The sequence below is a fragment of the Erpetoichthys calabaricus genome, chromosome 18 (genome assembly GCF_900747795.2).
Source record: "Erpetoichthys calabaricus chromosome 18, fErpCal1.3, whole genome shotgun sequence".
NCBI classification, from domain to species: Eukaryota; Metazoa; Chordata; class Cladistia; order Polypteriformes; family Polypteridae; genus Erpetoichthys; species Erpetoichthys calabaricus.
The window spans coordinates 68,708,879-68,721,998 of record NC_041411.2 but is presented as its reverse complement, the minus strand read 5'-3'; the positions used below and the strand labels follow the sequence as shown (position 1 = coordinate 68,721,998).

The following is a 13,120-nucleotide window of genomic DNA, read 5'->3' as shown; positions in this document are numbered from 1 at the left end:
GTAAACGCTTGTGACGCACCACTCCACTGTTACTAATGGCAAGGGCTCCTAAACAAGGTCGCATTGGTCCCAAACAACTGACAACACCTTAGGGTTGCCAATGCCTAGTTCCAAAATTTCCCATTTGATTTGAATGTCCTAGACAGACTGGATCAGAGTAGGCTCCTCTATCTTCATGCATAAAATAAGATAGATAGTAGGAACTACTAGAGGCGTGTTTGTGTTTATCTGTTGTGTTGCCTTAAAAATGGAACGGATGAAATGAAAAAAATAAAAAATAGATAAACTACAGATATGACCATTCAACAGAACACAAGCAGTGTAATAAACGATGTAGAAGAGACACTCTGGTTTCTGTTTTATTGATCTGAGATGATGTATTGTGCCATTTCTTAAAGAATCCCAAGGGGACAGCCACAAAGAAGAAAAGAAATCACAAAAGCCTGAAATCCTCCACCCCAGATCCTCATTTCAAATCTGTTTAAAAGCATGAGCCTGTGCTACCCAGACTTCTTTAATGTGCCAAGTATTCTTTCCCATTTCAGTTGCAGGATTTTATTGGAATCAAGAATCTCAGTGCACTCATCTCTGTTTGTAATGTTAGGAGCTTCATTAGTTCATGTAACAAACAGTCTTTGTCTCCCACCGTTAATGACCAATGGTCACATACCTGGCAATTATGTGCCTGTAGTGCATTGACCAAAACTCAGGGTTGTAAATTCAATGCATAGTGTTGGGATGGTGTTTAATTTGTACTTTTTTCACTTATATAGGAATTAAATTGTGCTTTCATTATTTTATGGTAATTGTATGTATGGGGTCAGTGTCTGTTTTAATCCCAATAGCCAAATTTCTTCATGTTAGGTCAAAGGATAAGGCTTATATTTTTCAAGTCCCAGATATTTTTTTTGTATTTTGCATCCCAGGCACCTTTAGTCCCATCATAAACTGCAAGAAGAGACAAAGTATTTTTGTGGGAAAGAAAATCCAGCTGTGTAGTCATCTACCGTTGATTCAGAAAGTATTCAGACCCCTTTACTGTTTTTTACATTTTGCTATGTTGCAGCCTTATACTAAAATCATTTAAATTAATTTTTCCCCTCATCAAGTAAAACTTAGTACCCCAGAATTACAAAGCAAAAATGGGATTTTAGAATTTTTTTGCAAGTGTATAAAAACGGATATGCAATGTTGACACAAGTATTCATACCCTTTAATATGACACTTGAAATTTGGTTCAGGTGCATCATATTCTATTAGTCATTATTGAGATGTTTCCATAACTTGTTTGGAGTCTACCTGTGGTCAATTCAATTGATTTGACTTGGTTAGGAAATAGTAATAATAATTCTTTACATTTATATGGCACTTTTCTTCTTTCTTTGCTTTTACATATGAGCGGGGGCACCACTTCAACTACTACTAATGTGCAGCATCCACCGGCACGATGCGACGGCAGCCATGTTTGCATCAGTACACTCACCACACACGGGCTGTTAGGTGGTTAAGGGATAGCCAATTAGAGACAGGGGATGATTATGGGGGCCAGAATGACCAGGCCATGTGTACAGTTTAGTCAAGATATTAGCATACACCCTACTGTTTACAGAGGATGCCCAGGGATTTTTTATGACCACAGAGAGTCAGGAACTCGATTTCATGTCTCATCCAAAGGATGCCACCATTTTTACCGCTCAGCATCCCTGTCACTGCACAAGGTAAAGCGTACCTTGCTGGCCTCATCAACACCCCATCCCGCAGGAACTCAAGCTTTTCCTGGTTGGTCTCTCATCCAAGTACTGACTAGGCCCAAACATGCTTAGCTTCAAGTGGATTGCCTGTTCTGAAGTGATTGTGGTAAGGCTGCTGGCCAAGGTGAGACACCCACATGTCCATAGAGGGTCTCACAGTTGTGCCAAAACCAAGTCATGAGGTCTGAGGAACAGCCAACAAAGCTTAGAGACAGGATTATGTCAAGACTCAAATATAGAAAGGCTACAAAAAAAAATTCTATAGCACTGAAAACCACAGAGGCCTCCATTATTCTTAAATGGAGTAAGTTTAGAACATACCTGTCTATTGAAGGTTCCACAGTTGACAATGTGTGTCAGAGCAAAAACCAACCCCTGAGGTCGAATGAATTGCCCGCAGAGCTTAGAGATAGGATTGTGTTGATGTAAAGATCTGGGCAAGGCTACAAAAAAAGTTCTTGCTGCATCGAACGTTCTCATAAGCAACAGTGGCCTTTATCATTCTTACATAGAGGAACTTTGGAACAACCACAACTCTTTCTAGAACTGCCTACAAGTCCAAGCTGAGCATTCGCGGGAGAAGGGCAATGATAAAAAAGTTGACCCAGAACAAGAGATGGTCACAGTGGCTGAGCTCCAGAGAACCCATGTCGAGACAGGAGAAACTTCAACTGCCAAACTCTTATCGATGTGGGCTTTATAACAACAGAGAAGCTGCTCGGAGTTTACATAAAGGCACCTAATGAACTATCAGACTGTGAGAAACAAGAGTCGCTAGTTTTGGTGAAACCAAGATTAGCGTCATGTCTGGTGGAATCTCATGCACCTCTGGCCCTTAAAATAGGACAACGTTGTATACAAAGAATTATGGTTGGTTACATACAGTAGGTGTTTTCGTCTAAGCTGATAAGCACAGTTGATCTTAGGCTAGAGGAGCAATCATTGTGTGCTTTATGTTTGTAATTAATTAAGACCACTTTACAAAGATCTGTTCTTGCTTTGACATGAAAAGGTCATTTTTATGTCAAAAACACCAAAATTAAATCCACTATGGTTTAATGAGCATGGGAAAGGTGCTATATACCGTAAATTAATGTTTTATTATTATTAATATTGTATAACAATAATGAATGTTAATAGGCACTGTAGCTATGTTAAACTAACCTTCTGTTCTAGTTAAGCAAATACCCATGTCATTTTAGCATTAATATTACAATATTACGATGAGAAATTACATTTCTGGCCCCTGTATAGCACCTTTCTCGTACACAGAGCAGAGCTGTCAAATCTCAGCCATTAGACAGCTCATATTTAGTGCAGGATTGTATGCCTGAGGTCTACTCAATACTTTCGCGTTACTCCTCTGTTTATCATTTTGCATTTGGGTTTATTTATTTCCCTGTCATGTAAATGAATATGAATTTCCCTTGCTTCTGCTGCTTTATTTTTTTTTCTTTCTTTCCTTAGCCAGCATAATAAGATTACAAGCCATTACAGAGTTCAGATCATTGGATTAAATTGATGAGAACAGCAGGCCTAATGCTGATCCCTGAACTGCTGCACTAATTACCATTACTTTAAATATAAACCTTCTGCCAGTAAGTGGGAGTTGTGCAGGAGGGAATAGCTGTAATTTGTCAAAAAGAAAACAAAAAAAATACAAATTGAAACAGACTGAAGACATGAATTGGCCCTTCATGTGACTACACTCTACTGTATCTTGCTCCGGTAATGGTGGTGTAGCACCCTGAAGATGGTTTGGGAGGTCACAGGTTTAAGTTTCATTTTGAAAAATGTACATTCTGTTTTATCACTCGGTCACCCAAACAATTGCTTAGTAAACTATTCTAAATAAAATGGAAGAACACAGAAAAGGGTTTGTGTGTAGCCAAATACAGAAAGAAGTTTGGGGTAGCCACCCCATATACTTGAGGATTCTGGTGAATTAAAGGCAAAAAAGAAATATCTTGTATATAAACATCTACGCGTGGAAGTGTGTCTGTCCGGCCCGGAAGTGAGAGGTGGAGTCGGGGTAAGGGCTCCACGTTCGAGGATACGCAAGCGAGGCCAGCACATTGGCAAAATGAAACCTCAAAAGAAAGTTACTCGCTTAGCCGCTATTGCAGTAGCAAGGCAAACACATCGGCCAAATGGTATCCCTTTTACTTTTCCTCCCACGGCTAATACACAAGAGAGGCGAGCATGTCGGCAAAAAAAAACCTCAGAAGAAAGATAAAGTCGCTTAGCCGCTAATACAGAAGCAAGGCGAGCACATTGGCAAAATGAAACTTCAAAAGAAAGTCACTCGCTTAGCCGCTAATGCAGTAGCAAGGCAAACACATCGGTCAAACGGTATCCCTTTTACTTTTCCTCCCACAGCTAATACACAAGAGAGGCAAGCATGTCGGCAAAACAAAACCTCAGAAGAAAGATAAAGTCGCTAAGCCGCTAATACACAAGAGAAGCAAGCATGTCGGCAAAACAAAACCTCAGAAGAAAGATAAAGTCGCTAAGCCGCTAATACACAAGTGAGGCAAGCATGTCGGCAAAACAAAACCTCAGAAGAAAGATAAAGTCGCTAAGCCGCTAATACACAAGTGAGGCAAGCATGTCGGCAAAACAAAACCTCAGAAGAAAGATAAAGTCGCTAAGCCGCTAATACACAAGAGAGGCAAGCATGTCGGCAAAACAAAACCTCAGAAGAAAGATAAAGTCGCTAAGCCGCTAATACACAAGAGAGGCAAGCATGTCGGCAAAACAAAACCTCAGAAGAAAGATAAAGTCGCTAAGCCGCTAATACACAAGTGAGGCAAGCATGTTGGCAAAACAAAACCCCAGAAGAAAGAGTCACTCGCTTAGCCGCTAATACAGAAGCAAGGCGAGCACATCGGCCAAACGGTATCCCTTTTACTTTTCCTCCCGCGGCTAATACACAAGTGAGGTGAGCACGTCGGCATAACGAAACCTCTGAAGAAAGTCACTCGCTTAGCCGCTAATACACAAGTAAGAAAAGCATGTCGGTAAAACAGAACCTCCAAAGAAAGACAAAGTCGCTTAGCTGCTAATACACAAGGGATGTGAGCACGTCGGCAAAACAAATCCTCCTAGGAAGAGAGACACCCAGAGAAGTTCCTTTCAATCACCTGACATCTCTACATTTCAATTTTTTTTCTGACGATTTCAATAATTTCTAGGACCCCGGGTTTTTTACAGCACGGGCTTACATAGCTAGTATATACATATGTCTTTACACACGTGAGACCAAAGCATAACTGTTTTATTAGTAGAAAGATGGCGGTGTTATAGTCGGAGGTTATAGGAAGTGATGTCACTGGGACCAAAACCAGAAGTGATGTCAATGGGGTGCAGAACCAGAAGTGATGCAGTTGGGCCCAGAACAGGAAATGATATTGATGTGCCCAGGCAGGATATCCCTCAGGTGGTCTACATGAAAAAGAGAGAAAGGGTTAGTGCACACTGCCACCCCCTGGTCCAGAATGGAATTATCATCTTTTGAGTCCTTTCATGGCTTCCCATGCTTACGTGTGTGACACCGTCCATCTATTTTCACACCTTCTCAGTCCCATTCAGATTCTCAGAGCTTAGCCTAGTACCATCAGGGGTGCCAGTCCATCAAAAGAAACACTCACAAATGTACCAAAACTGGGTTAACTTAGACTTACCTATTGACCTAACAGAAACATATCTTTTGGAACTGGGAAGGAAGTCCAGAGTACCTGGAGAGAGCACATTCAGTCACGAGGAGAATATACACACACCACACAGATGGTGACCAGGCGGAGATTTGCATCCAAGACTCCCCGTGTCCCCTCAGTCAACCAAACCAGGCATTACTGTATGTTGTGTCATCACAAAACACTTAGTAAATCAAGACAGACTACAACTCAAAGCAAAACAAGGCAACTGGGTACTTTAAAAAAAGATGAAATGACAAAGAGATATGAAGGCTGGAGAAACTCGGAAAATGTCCTGTCTTCAAATCCAAACTTAAAATAAAATTAACTGAAGGTACGTAGGAATGGCTGACTTGAGAACAGAGCAGAGTCTGTAGTGGTACTGCAACAGAGAAATAAATTCAATGGGCAGTTTTTGGGAGAAAAGAGAAGGTTAAGATGAAAATCGCAGAAACGCTGTGATGTGAGGCAGGTGACATTCTGTCTCTGTCACCTGAGAATATCGACTGGAGTACGATTGGCCTGTGCTCTGTTTGCTTTAATTTAAGTGTCATGTACTAGCTACTTTTAACCCTAGGGATGCCGGATCCTTCTTCACCCCGACACACTGTGATATTTAACCTGCCTTGTGCTCCGATTATATAAAATGCAGGTAGCTGACTGCCCTGTTTCTCTGAAAGGTGCTTTGGAAAATGTAATTAAACATATTCATGTTCAGAACACTGTGGTGGGTTGGCAGCCTGCCCGGGATTGGTTCCTGCCTTGTGCCCTGTGTTGGCTGGGATTGGCTCCAGCAGACCCCCGTGACCCTGTGTTCGGATTCAGCGGGTTGGACAATGGATGGATGGATGGATGTTCAGAACACTTCCAAGTATCATCCCAGCATGTTATACAGTAATTACAAGTATATCATGAACAAAGACATGCAGCATAAACGTAAAACATAATGTTGAAACACAAACTGAGAAACATCAGACAGAATGTATACAGAAATGAGTTTACAGTGTCTAGAAAAAGTCTTCACCTCCTTGGAAGTTTTCCCATTTTATTGTTATTCAACATTTAATCATAATAGACTTAATCCGGCTTTTTTTATTAAACTGATCAACAAAAATGACTCCCTAATGTCAAAGTAAAAACATATCTCTGAAAAGTGGTCTAAATGAACCTATAAAAGGTAATCCAACATGGCTGCTGCAGCTCTGGGAGGTCACTCTGGCCTTGCAAAGAATCATGGGGCACTGGGAAAAAAAGAAATTTGTCCAAACCAACTGCATGGTGAATTTCCAGGATAGAGCTAGTCAGGCCATTAGGTTGGTATTTATGAAAATTAATGACTTAAAGGGGGACCACCCCCCGAGGCATAAAAGTATGATAACAATGTCCATGGTATGTACACACAGGGGCACCATTTGTGTTTCTAAATGCATGGATACTCTGAACACTGAGGGGGATTCTCCCCCAAAGTCCCCAATCATCAGTTCCCTACTCGGTCTTTGAACTCTGATGATATTGAGTGGGTGTGGTTAACCTCTGGGTACCATTTATGAAAGTTAAAGTGCACACACACTGTATAACAAGGGATGTACACGCCTTAAAGTCTGAAGTATATATACAAAGAGATGCTGTTTGTGCTATTGAAGGGGCTCCAGACACCTCCTTCCCCACAGGTCATTGAAGTCTAATAATACTGAATAACCACATTGGACTATGAGGGGTGACGCCTGTCAACCCCGCTTTGGGCTATAAATGAGCTTCGGCCTGCACTGTTCCTGGGAAATATTCGATAAACAAGATTACTGGCGAATGCAGTATATTCACAGTGAAAAATGTCTTGGCAAATTACACCGATCAACGCAAGTTATGGTAGGTTTGATGGCATAGCAAGTGACTTACATGTAGAACCTGAAAGCAACACTGAGAACTTGTTTATTTGGTGTGTAACGAGTTGAGCTGCAATTAATCTTATTGATGGTTCTGTTCCGACCACAGCCCGTGGAGTCTTGTGATAGATAACTGAAGCTTTGAAATATAATGCCAGGACTTCCAGTTCCTTTCTGACCATAGTCAGCTGGGCCTTATGCAGGTGAATGTTTCAGACTGCATTGCAGTCAGTTTTTGGTTTAACTCCAACCACAGACGTACGAATCCACTAGTGGCTGAAGTGCAATACATTAGGTTGATGATATAGCTGGGACCACTGCCAGAGTGGTCTTTCGGTGGCTGTTGCTAAATTGACTTGCACAAGGCTGTTCTTCCTATTGCCAGCTGGGCCTTCTGATGTTGAAATGCCATGTACAAGATTGTTGGTTCAAAGCCATCCACAGGCAAAGGAGCCCTCCTTTGTGGTTGGAGTAATATTTTTTTTACTTATGTATTTAATTTTTTTTTTAGCCTAAACCTTAAATATAATTAACTTAAATTATATAGCAATACAAAAACATCCCCCATTTTGCCCCCACCACGTAATTAAGCAGAACTTAACCCACTAAACCCCAACGTTACCCATCCGAGCACACCAGCCAGCTTAGCCACCACATTCTCTGTCCAGAATTGTATAATATATAACAGAATAACAACAGATGAAGAGGAAATGAGAAAGTTTTAGCAGAGACTCCTTCAAAATCAATATTTTAACTTAGTTTGAGATTTCTGAATCGTTTCCCCTCACCCCATTAAGCTTTCCATCCAAGAAGATCAAACTTGTGCCATTTATTCTCCCCGGGAGTGATCCTTTAGTGCAGCTCGGAGAAAATGCATTGGCACAAATTATGGAGAATGTAGTTTGCAACTGTCAATTAGTGGCTACATAGCCTGCAGCGTAGGAGCACGGGTGCTGCCCGTAAAATGGGTGACTCAGTCTTTAGCTTTTTTATTTATTTTTTTTTTTAAAGGTGCCACCACAAAATCTATTTTTATCGATAGGTTTTACTTTGATGTATTTTAGTAAGTAATGTACAGCAGTTAGTGCTTTTGCTTCACAGCTTCAGCATATTAGGTTCAAATCCTGGGATTGTCAGTGCCTGTACGTAGTCTGCACATTCTCCTTATGCTTGTCTAACATTTTCTGTGACTGCTCTGGTTTTTCTCCCACATACCAAAAAAACCAATAGGACCAGTTGAATGACAACTCAAAACAGTCACAATATGTGTGAGATTGTGAATGTGTGTGCCCTGTGACAGGTTGGCAGCCCATCTGGGGTTTGTTCTGCCTACGCCTGGCACTGCCAGGATATGTAATATTAAAGTTGAGGTTTGAACTACTCTTACAGTACATAAGGTTACGTACAGATCAAGTGAGGTGACAGACCACTCACGTTCAAGTCTGTCTTTTTTAAAACAGGGCAAGCAGCCTTTTGATTGGGTTATATGAACATGTGGCATATCCAACAATTTTCTTCCCTTAGTTTTATGCATCAGCTGCATACCACCACCTGCTTTACAATCATGTCCTGTCCTTTCCTATATTGAATGTGGCACACGCATAACATTATCTCAGTTAGTTACTGAAGTCTGAATGTCTTATCAGACTTCCAAAAGCCCCTTTCACATACACTCCATGTCAGCTTTTAATCACAAATTATTCTAACCAAAGATCTAGCTGAATTAAGTTCCTTAAGTTGAAAGGAAGTTAGTTTGACTTGGGCCTTGTTTCATAGTAGCACTCCCTGCTTGCTTTGAGTTTCATTCACTCTTTAACAAACTGAGGCAGCGTGAAGGACAATAACCAGAGTTGCAGTGAACTCACTTTCCAATGTGGATGACTCAGTTAAAGGCACAGCCGAGCAATTTAATAAAAAATCAAGACACCTAAACCTCAGTTTAAATGCTAAACTTTGCCACAAAGACTAACATTTCTGTAAAGTTTTAATGCTGCTTTTATTCTAATTAATCAAATGAAACATGGTGTGATAATGTAATAAAAATGTGAGGTGTCAACACTTGCAAAGTGTTCATTTTAAAATCCTTTGTCTGACATTTATGAAGAAGTTCATGAATAAATGATGATAAGTATGCTTTTCTAACCTTAATTTAATTTGGTGTTTACTTTTCAGTCATATCTATCTATCTATCTATCTATCTATCTATCTATCTATCTATCTATCTATCTATCTATCTATCTATCTATCTATCTATCTATCTATCTATCTATCTATCTATCTATCTATCTATCTATCTATCTTATCCTGCCTATTATACTAAAATCTATCTATCTATCTATCTATCTATCTATCTATCTATCTATCTATCTATCTATCTATCTATCTATCTATCTATCTATCTATCTATCTATCTATCTATCTACAGTGCATCCAGAAAGTATTCACAGCGCATCACTTTTTCCACATTTTGTTATGTTACAGCCTTATTCCAAAATGGATTAAATTCATTTTTTTCCTCAGAATTCTACACACAACATCCCATAATGACAACATGAAAAAAGTTTACTTGAGGTTTTTGCAAATTTATTAAAAAATAAAAAAACTGAGAAATCCCATGTCCATAAGTATTCACAGCCTTTGCTCAATACTTTGTCGTTGCACCTTTGGCAGCAATTACAGCCTCAAGTCTTGTTGAATATGATGCCACAAGCTTGGCACACCTATCCTTGGCCAGTTTCGCCCATTCCTCTTTGCAGCACCTCTCAAGCTCCATCAGGTTGGATGGGAAGCGTCAGTGCACAGCCATTTTAAGATCTCTCCAGAGATGTTCAATCGGATTCAAGTCTGGGCTCTGGCTGGGCCACTCAAGGACATTCACAGAGTTGTCCTGAAGCCACTCCTTTGATATCTTGGCTGTGTGCTTAGGGTCGTTGTCCTGCTGAAAGATGAACCGTCGCCCCAGTCTGAGGTCAAGAGCGCTCTGGAGCAGGTTTTCATCCAGGATGTCTCTGTACATTGCTGCAGTCATCTTTCCCTTTATCCTGACTAGTCTCCCAGTCCCTGCTGCTGAAAAACATCCCCACAGCATGATGCTGCCACCACCATGCTTCACTGTAGGGATGGTATCGGCCTGGTGATGAGCAGTGCCTGGTTTCCTCCAAACGTGACGCCTGGCATTCACACCAAAGAGTTCAATCTTTGTCTCATCAGACCAGAGAATTTTCTTTCTCATGGTCTGAGAGTCCTTCAGGTGCCTTTTGGCAAACTCCAGGTGGGTTGCCATGTGCCTTTTACTATGGAGTGGCTTCCGTCTGGCCACTCTACCATACAGGCCTGATTGGTGGATTGCTGCAGAGATGGTTATCCGTCTGGAAGGTTCTCCTCTCTCCACAGAGGACCTCTGCAGCTCTGACAGAGTGACCATCGGGTTCTTGGTCACCTCCCTGACTAAGGCCCTTCTCCCCCGATCGCTCAGTTTAGATGGCCGGCCAGCTCTAGGAAGAGTCCTGGTGGTTTCGAACTTCTTCCACTTACGCATGATGGAGGCCACTGTGCTCATTGGGACCTTCAGAGAAGCAGAAATTTTTATGTAACCTTCCCCAGATTTGTGCCTCGAGACAATCATGTCTCGGAGGTCTACAGACAATTCCTTTGACTTCATGCTTGGTTTGTGCTCTGACATGAACTGTCAACTGTGGGACCTTATATAGACAGGTGTGTGCCTTTCCAAATCATGTCCAATCAACTGAATTTACCACAGGTGGACTCCAATTAAGCTGTAGAAACATCTCAAGGATGATCAGGGGAAACAGGATGCACCTGAGCTCAATGTTGAGCTTCATGGCAAAGGCTGTGAATACTTACGTACATGTGCTTTCTCAATTTTTTTATTTTTAATAAATTTGCAAAAATCTCAAGTAAACTTTTTTCACGTTGTCATTATGGGGTGTTGTGTGTAGAATTCTGAGGAAAAAAATGAATTTAATCCATTTTGGAATAAGGCTGTAACATAACAAAATGTGGACAAAGTGATGCGCTGTGAATACTTTCCAGATGCACTCTATCTATCTATCTATCTATCTATCTATCTATCTATCTATCTATCTATCTATCTATCTATCTATCTATCTATCTATCTATCTATCTATCTATCTATCTATCTATCTATCTATCTATCTATCTATCGATGTAAAGCCATTTGCGATTATGGTGTTCTACAGAGTTGTTAGATCATGAAGGTGTTAACAGACTGAACGTGACTATAGTATAAGATTGTTAAACTGACAGGTGATAGTTGATTACACACAAGACATCAGATTCCAGAACAGACACATTCCAGAACCACAGTCCATATGTTTTTAGGACACCGTGAAACAGCTTTCTCTAACTGTACACCTAATTCTAACTCCTCCTGCCACAGTCCTTCATGTGATGGAAACTGAATCCCATAAACTTTGTGTCGGAGATGTTTTTTCAGTTAGTGTGGACACCCCACAGTTTATTGAAAGTAATATTCTGAAAAGTTGATTTGCTGCAAGAAGCATACTACATATTTGCTAAGCATACAGTTTATGTAATTGTCAATGAGTGTAATAGGACACCAGAAATTACTCAGAGGTTAACAGGTACACATTTAACTCTGCTTTGTATAAAATAATTATTATCATAGTTTTGATTGTATTATGATGACATGACTTAAAATTAAAGTGTTTTGTTATCTTGTTAGCCCTTTAATTTTGCATGTTTCTCAATGCCTTGATTATAAGTAATAGTGCAGAAATTTAGCTAGTCATCTTCATGAGGGGGAGACAATGGCAGTTGTTATTTTCAGTTTGCAACTGAACAACAAGAAGGAGTGAAGTGAAGCTCAGGGATATAATTAAAAGCAGAGGAACAAAGCACCTAAATTACACAGAAGTGTGACAGACCTGGCTGCTGACAGGCCTTTGTACTCTGTAATTATTCCCTGGATTGCTTATGTTTGGGTGGTGGGATTCCTGTTCCATTGCCTTTGGCCTGCTTTTTATATCTTCTGAAGTCTACCTGGACTTCAGAGACAATGTCTTGTTAAAGTTTTCTAAACTACAGTACTTACCTTTATCTTAATACAAAAAACAAAAAAGGTCTGTGTCGATTGAAGATAGAACACAGGTTATATTAATTCAAACCAGCAAGTGTAAATTCACTCAGGTGAATGAGTAAAGATGTCGTGGACTTGAGGTATTTCTTCATTATCGATCCTCTGATTTTCTGGAGACAAATCTGAAAAGGCTTTAATACTCTGTTCCAATCCTCTCTATCTTTCATTGTTTCACGCTCGTTTGAGCCCTTTGGCTGCCCCCTAAGCGCATGTGTGTGTGTGTGGTGTATGTGTGTGTGTGTTCACCATACGATGGATTTGCCCCCTGTCCAGGGATAGTTCCTACTTTGCAACCCTGCCCAGGATTCAGTATACTTGGAAAATTCAACAGCATGGTATAATATGGTGGTTAAAGGAGCTGCCTTCAAGATCCACAGATGTTGAGTCAAGTCCCGATCTGATCTCCATTTAGTTGGTGTTTACATGTCCTCCCCATCATCTTGAAAGTTTTCTCTATGTAAATCCCAAAGAGACCTCAGAATTGGCCTACTGTGATGGGCCGGTGGCCAGACCAGGGTTGTTTCCTGCCCTTTCGTTATCTGGTACTCCCAAAATAAGCTCTTGCTTCTCATAATCCTGGAAAAAAAAATAAGCAGTTTAGGAAATGGTGATGTGGATTCTTTATTATTTAATTAATTCTGCCACTGGTAA

At 40.5% G+C, this 13,120-nt stretch overlaps 1 protein-coding gene across 3 annotated transcripts in view; it reads left to right on the top strand.

The window, feature by feature from the left end:
• The window catches only part of pcbp4 (poly(rC) binding protein 4), a 177,573-nt gene that overhangs the window by 97,271 nt on the left and 67,182 nt on the right, over positions 1–13,120 (top strand). The window lies entirely within an intron of this gene.